The sequence below is a fragment of the Neovison vison genome, chromosome 3 (genome assembly GCF_020171115.1).
Source record: "Neovison vison isolate M4711 chromosome 3, ASM_NN_V1, whole genome shotgun sequence".
NCBI classification, from domain to species: Eukaryota; Metazoa; Chordata; class Mammalia; order Carnivora; family Mustelidae; genus Neogale; species Neogale vison.
In genome coordinates, this window is record NC_058093.1 from 76,360,933 (window position 1) to 76,367,627 (window position 6,695).

Here is a 6,695-nt window from a genome sequence, read left to right on the forward strand (position 1 = left end):
CTTTCTAGGGTATGTAGGGTAGGGCTGTATGTTACCAAACTGTAAATATTTGTCACTTTTTTTTTAAAGATTTTATTTATTTATTTGACAGACAAAGATCACAAGTAGGCAGAGAGGCAGGCAGAGAGAGAGGAGGAAGCAGGCTCCCCGCTAAGCAGAGAGCCCGATGCGGGGCTCGATCCCAGGACCCTGGATCATGACCTGAGCCGAAGGCAGAGGCTTTAACCCACTGAGCCACCCAGGCACCCCTATTTGTCACATTTTTTGGTGAAAATTCTATCTCGTGGCTACACCCAATGTTGCATAACTTGTTCCTATCACCTAGCACATTTAGGTATTTATTCATGTGTTTCAATTTTCATTTTAAGCTGAGGAAAAGTGTTCTTATGCATAGCACTTAAGAAATCCAGTGATTATTGTTCACTTGAGCATCTCGTATACTAAAATTGAAATGATGCGGAGATTAGCATGGCCCCTGCACAAGGAAGATACTAGAAGTGGATTCATATCCACTTTCCTGTTTTTATTACGGAGAAAGGAAGTGAGGTTCTATGCAGAGTTCATACTAGACTAAGTAAGAGTCCTGAAAATGGCATGAACAAAATCTTTTTAATACCTTAATTATTCTGCTAATATAGTACCTTAAATTGTATTTGATAAATTTTAGACTCTTTAATATGGTTTATAAGACTCACATTACATGGCCCTGTCTCAGGATGGGTTCCCCAGAAGCAGACACAGGAATAAGGATTTGAGCACCATGAAGGAAGCACTGGCAGAGAAGTGGGGAAATGAGATGCAGAAGAAAAGTCAGCCAATAAGGCGTGTCTTGTCAAGGTGGTTACCACTGAACGTAAGTAAATCTTAGTCCACTGAAGAAAACTCTAAGATCATGATAAAACCTGTGCAGCAGAATTGTCACACTGAAGGGATAGGTATTATTATGTTCCATCTTTCACTAGTGTTTGGTTGAAAGCTGCTGAAGGGGGGGGGGGCATAAATTTTCCAGCACTTCGGGTCTGTTTCAGGGACTGGCAAAGTAGCTTCAGTACTATGTGCCTAAGATCTAAAAGGATGTGGGCAGCTTTCATGGCATCTGCTGGAGGTCCCTTCTTGCATCACTTCCTTCTTATGCCACATACCTTAAGAATTTCTTCCTGCCTGTTTGATTTCATTACTCAAGATATTTACAGAATGCATACTATGTACTAGGCACTTGCTATGTAGTAGGGATTACAAGGAACAAGACAGAAATGGTCCGTGCATTCAAAGACATGATGCTTTTCTTTCTTTCTAAAACATTCTTCCCTCCCTCACCTAATAAACTTGTTTGCAAATGACCTTTACCTGTCTTTACTCCCCCACAAAAATGAAAGTTTGGCAAAGGCAGAATTCACCTGAATTCCCAGGCCATGCCAAAGAGCTTTGCATAGACTATATGTTCAGTATATTTCAGCTGACGATGTTGTACTATAGATAACCATAAATAGGAAGGTTGGTTGGGGTAGAGTAGGAACCACTTGAGGGCACTCGCTATACCTTGTTAAGCTTTGTATCTCTGAAATCAAGCTCATCTCTGGCACATAGTAAATATTCAGTATTTTTTAATGGAGTTGAATTAAGTTTAATCAGATCAAGCTATTTTTCAAAATACATCGACCCAGATATGCCAATAACTTGAAATCAAGTTTCATTAAAAAATTCCTGCAAGAATTTGAAATATTTTATATAAAAAAGATAAGACTTGGGAAGGACATGTGCATGTCTTCAAATATAAGAGAAACTGATAAAAGAGAGAGACACGAGGCTTGTTGTGCCTGCCCCCCCCCCAAAATGGACTGTAGCCCTGGATTAGGGAGAACTATCAGATTTAGTACATTATTGGTAAAATCAATGTGTTGCTCATCATTAGAGATGCCCAAGCAAAGTCTGGGGGGTGTGGTAGACAAAATTCAACACTGATATGTATAGTCAATATAAGTACCTGAGAACTGAAATTCCATGGTTTTTCTAGATAAGTATAAAGTTATATATTTCCTCAGTCCTTTATAATTTTACAAAGGGTGTTCTGGAGGAAAATTATCTCTACCTTTATCACAAGAAGGTTGTGCTTACACCTAATAATTTGATTGCTTTATACTTTACAAGTGGCTTTCATATAATCCTTGCAGAGATCCTTTGAATAGGTAGACCGAGTATTATTTCCATTTTACATGAAAGAAGACAGGGGTTATATAGATTAACTCATTTGTCCAAGGTCACACATATAGTAATTGATGTAAATAGAACTTGAGCCCCAGTCTCTGTGGTTTCTTCTTCTGAGTTGTTTACCACACCATAACACTTCTGTTATGACTGAGATGAGAGAGGAAAGTCAGAACCTCCTTTTTAAATACGAACACAGATCTTCCCTTACAGGAGTCTGTCAAGCCTTCTGTAATTATAGTTAGCCTGAGTTTAAGTGCTATGATCAAGAGCAGGGGACAAAGAGAAACAAGATCCGGGTAAGAACACAGGGCTCTGGTACCCTATGTTACTATTTGCCTCACAAATAGTATCTGAATCTGACTGTTTTTCCTGGGAAGGAATTATAATGATGCTTTTATGTTGCCGGCCAGGAAATGTTTATAAATCATAATGTACCATTTGCAAGTGATGTTACCTTATGAATATTAAAAGATTAGGAAATGACATTGGCTTTTGTTGAAAACCTTGAGTGACCCTGTAAGCAGACACAATAAATTATTGCTTTTATTGCAGTGCCCTCTAAATATTATTAAAACTCTTTATAGTAGGCAATAAATAATGGCAAACGAATGCTTGATTTATAGCAATTACAGTACAGATGAGTTGGATTCATGTGCTGCACTGTAATGAAGATAATAGCTCAAAACACACGAGAAACAGTCACTCAGTGAAATATGAGCTGATTTGCATGATCCATGTCCCTTGAGTAACCTGTAATTGGCTATTATGAAATGGACTAAGAATGATTTGGTCTGCAAATAAGAGAAGTGCTACCAAATTACCATATAATCTGTGTGTATATCTTTTATTTTCAACACCAAACTATTTCTGTGGCTCCTCGGATCTGTGCTTCCATATCTAACATGAGTGAGTATTCAACAGCTGAGGACCTCCTCTAACTCCTTTGAAAATGTTTTCTTTGACGATTACTATCACTTCAACATTATGCACAGGAAACATACAAACTTGCTTTTTATTTTAGCTTCCTGAGGTACCACATTCTTTCCTAGTATCCCTTGCAAGAATAGATTTTGGGGATGAGGCTGAAATAGCATCATGGAATTCTTAAACAAAGGGAATCAGAGCATACGTGTGACTTATTTTATTCAGCAAAGCACATTTAGTTAACTCATGTTAATATTTTAGATCTCAGGACATGACAACACTTGACTTTCCTAGTTTTGTTTTGTTTGTTTTGTTCTTTGTAATATTTGTCTAAGTCTCTCTTTGACTCTTCCCAATAGAAAACCTCACCAAAACAATAACAATCCACATGAAACTTTTTTTTTTTTTTTTTTTTTGGTGGAATAAGCAGCCATTTGAAAGGCAGTGAAGGGAGCTGTGCCAAAACAGTATTTCATGCCTAGACCGTCTGTCACGCTCCTGAAATCTCATTCTCATTATCACGCAAATAACCCAGGGGATAGAGCTAGTCCCACTGGCAAGGGGGATCATCAGTGTTTATTCTAAGCTGCTGTTACAGTGGCCATAATGGGAAAAGGTATACCATAATTAAGAGCTATAGCCAACTAATTAAGTCAAATTACATCTAATTATAAATCCAATAATCTATGCCAAAACCAGTTGTTGATAGCTAAGGGAAAAATATACAGTTTTAATTAACCTTCATTATGGATTGGTTTTTAAAGGCATTTTTTAACTCAAAAATTTTTTTACAAAATAAATGCTATTCTCTTCTCTCTAATACTTTGATTTAGGAATGGAGCAACTAAAAAAATGGAAAATCGTTTTAGCAAAGAAAAATTGACCTTTAAAATGTATAAATTATGTTAATTATTAAATATTCCTAGAAAATTTGAAAGAAAATTATAAGATAATATTGGTGCTGGATAATTATTTAATGTACTATAATAAAGTCTTCCTAAAACAAATTAAGAAGGATATATAAAGACTGGAAATAGCCAACAGTGGACTTAATAAATAATAAGTTGGAAAATAAGGTGCACATAATGAGAAAAATTGAAGCTATGTAATATCCACATTAAGTTAACTAGGGACAAATTAATAACTAACTTCAAATAAATGAAAAGTAGAAATAAGGAAATAAGAAAACTGCTGACAAGCAGTTTTTAATTATTCATCCTGCATCTGAACAAAAAGTACATTGAAAACATTAGTCTAACATAAAGAACTTACTAATCATAAAGATGGTTAGTGTTACATAGTCTCCTGCAGAAAACTATGGAACTTTTATCTCTGGATGTCTTTAAAAATAATATTTGTGTGTGTACATATATATATACATGTATATTCACACATGAATATGAATAAAATCCCTAAATGTCTCTTCCTTCTAGTGTTGCTTGATAATTTAAAAATCTATAGAAATTCCTAACTTTAAAGAAAATAATTTCAAGAAAATAAACATTTCTATTTGGCATATGGTGTATTTGTTTCTGGATAAATCTATTTTGAAATACAAGTACCTACCTTCTTCTAGGTAAAAAACATGATAGCCTCTATGGCCACAGAAATCCAAAAGAATGTGAGCTTTCTCAAAAGTTTGTGCTTCAGCTCCCAGCATATGACAAGGCTATTATCCTGAGACCTGGGATTTCGCAACTGAGTTGTTAGAGCAACTTATGTCTGAGCATAATGATGCATTCCTGCATTTATTAAATAAATATCTATTGGCCATCTACTACATGTCAGCCATTAAGCTAGATGGATGTGTAGAATACAAACTTGAAAAAGACTTAGCTCTTGTCCTCAAGAAACTGGTGCAATAGAAGGAGAGGTAAGATCTATATATAAATTACTAAAAATACAGGTATCATGACAGAGATACCAACAAAGTACTGTGGTTTCAAGGAGGAAATAACCACTTCTTGGAAATGATGTATCAGGAGATTTTATAACAATTGTACCATTTGATGAGCATGAGTTGTGGATAAGATCTCGATAGGAAAAGAAGGTTGGTGAATATAATTCTTTGCAAATCAAGTGAGAGTGGTGAATTTAAAGAGCTTTATAATTGATCATTGTCTTTTTCTTATTGTTCAATTCAGTCACATATGTTTTTACTATATGCCAGGTTCTAAAATAGGGGCTGGACGTTTATAAGCCATTTTATCCTTATACAGAGCTAAACTTTATCAAATTACAAGTCTTGTACCTGTGAGTCTTTCTCTTGAAGAGCAGAGGCATTTTCTCCCTTCACTCTCTCCTCTCTTCTCTTGTGATCCAGTCCAGACTCGTGACTTTTATTATCACCCACAAAGCTTGTGAATTTGTTTCTCTAACCCAGAGCTCGTAGAGTTCCCAGCCGTGTATCATTTGCCTAATTGATATCTCATGCACCTAACAAAAACGTTTATAATCTCTCCCCCAAGCCTGGTTTCCCCCCAAGCTTGGCCATCTAGTTATGCAAATCTGAAACCTAGGGATTATCTGAACTACTATCTCTCACTACATGCCACACTAAACTAACCAATTCCAATATTCCAGCTTTACTATTAAAAATCTCTAAAATTTATCCGGTTGTCCTCATGTTGTCCCACAATATGCAGACACATATTACCATTTTCTTTCATATGGACTATCATTAGAATACATTATTGCCCTACATCAATTTTTTTGTCTCCTTCCAATTCATCCCCCACTCTGCAACTGGGAAGATTTTGTAAAGCGAATCTCATCATGTGACTTCCTGGCTTAAGCCTTCCAAAGGCCATCAGAATGAAGACCACATTATCTAAATAATTTGATTCTAAATTTCATGATTTGACCCCTGTCTAGTTCTTCAACCTGTTCTCAAAAGTGGACCATCCTTGCTGTTTGAGTAAAGCCTTTATTTTGGTTCTCCAATGCACCATTCTCCCTCTTCTTCTGTGGATTCTCCGTATATGCTTCTCCCTGACCAGTGTTGCTTTCTGCCATGTCCATTGCTTTACTTTCAATTGATTTAACTTCTACTTATTTATCAGATCTCAGCTCATATACCACTCCATTAAGAAAACTATCACCACAACATTTTTTCTTTGTGATCTGTCCTTTTTTTTTAACCTATACACATAAAATTAAGGTGAGAAGTATTATTTAATACATCTTCCAATGAAGATGGATTTGTAGTTTAACATGGTGAAAAGCATATGCATTTATCTCTTCTCCAGTCCCCAACTTCTCGTTCAAAATGTATAAATACACAGGAATAAAGAGAATAGAATAAGAATCAATATTAGACTAGAAAGTGAAACCAATTAATTAGAGATTAATTGGTCAAACTGAAATGAATTCATTGAGTAGAATCTGTTTTCAAGCAGAGGAGGGATTACTATCATCTAAAGGATTTTTGAGAGGAATACCAAAGCAAGATATTCTAATTTGTACCCACAGAAATCTAGAAGTCTCAAGAATTAGGAGACACCAAATATCATGGAAGCAGGGTAAGGTGAGTGAATGGCTGTAAAGAGTGGGATTGTTTGAAA

The 6,695-nt window shown here is 35.7% G+C and overlaps 1 pseudogene; it reads left to right on the forward strand.

Moving 5' to 3' along the window:
- The first annotated feature begins 426 nt into the window (after positions 1 to 426).
- On the forward strand, positions 427 to 525 carry LOC122903861 (annotated as a pseudogene).
- Positions 526 to 6,695: the final 6,170 nt, after the last annotated feature.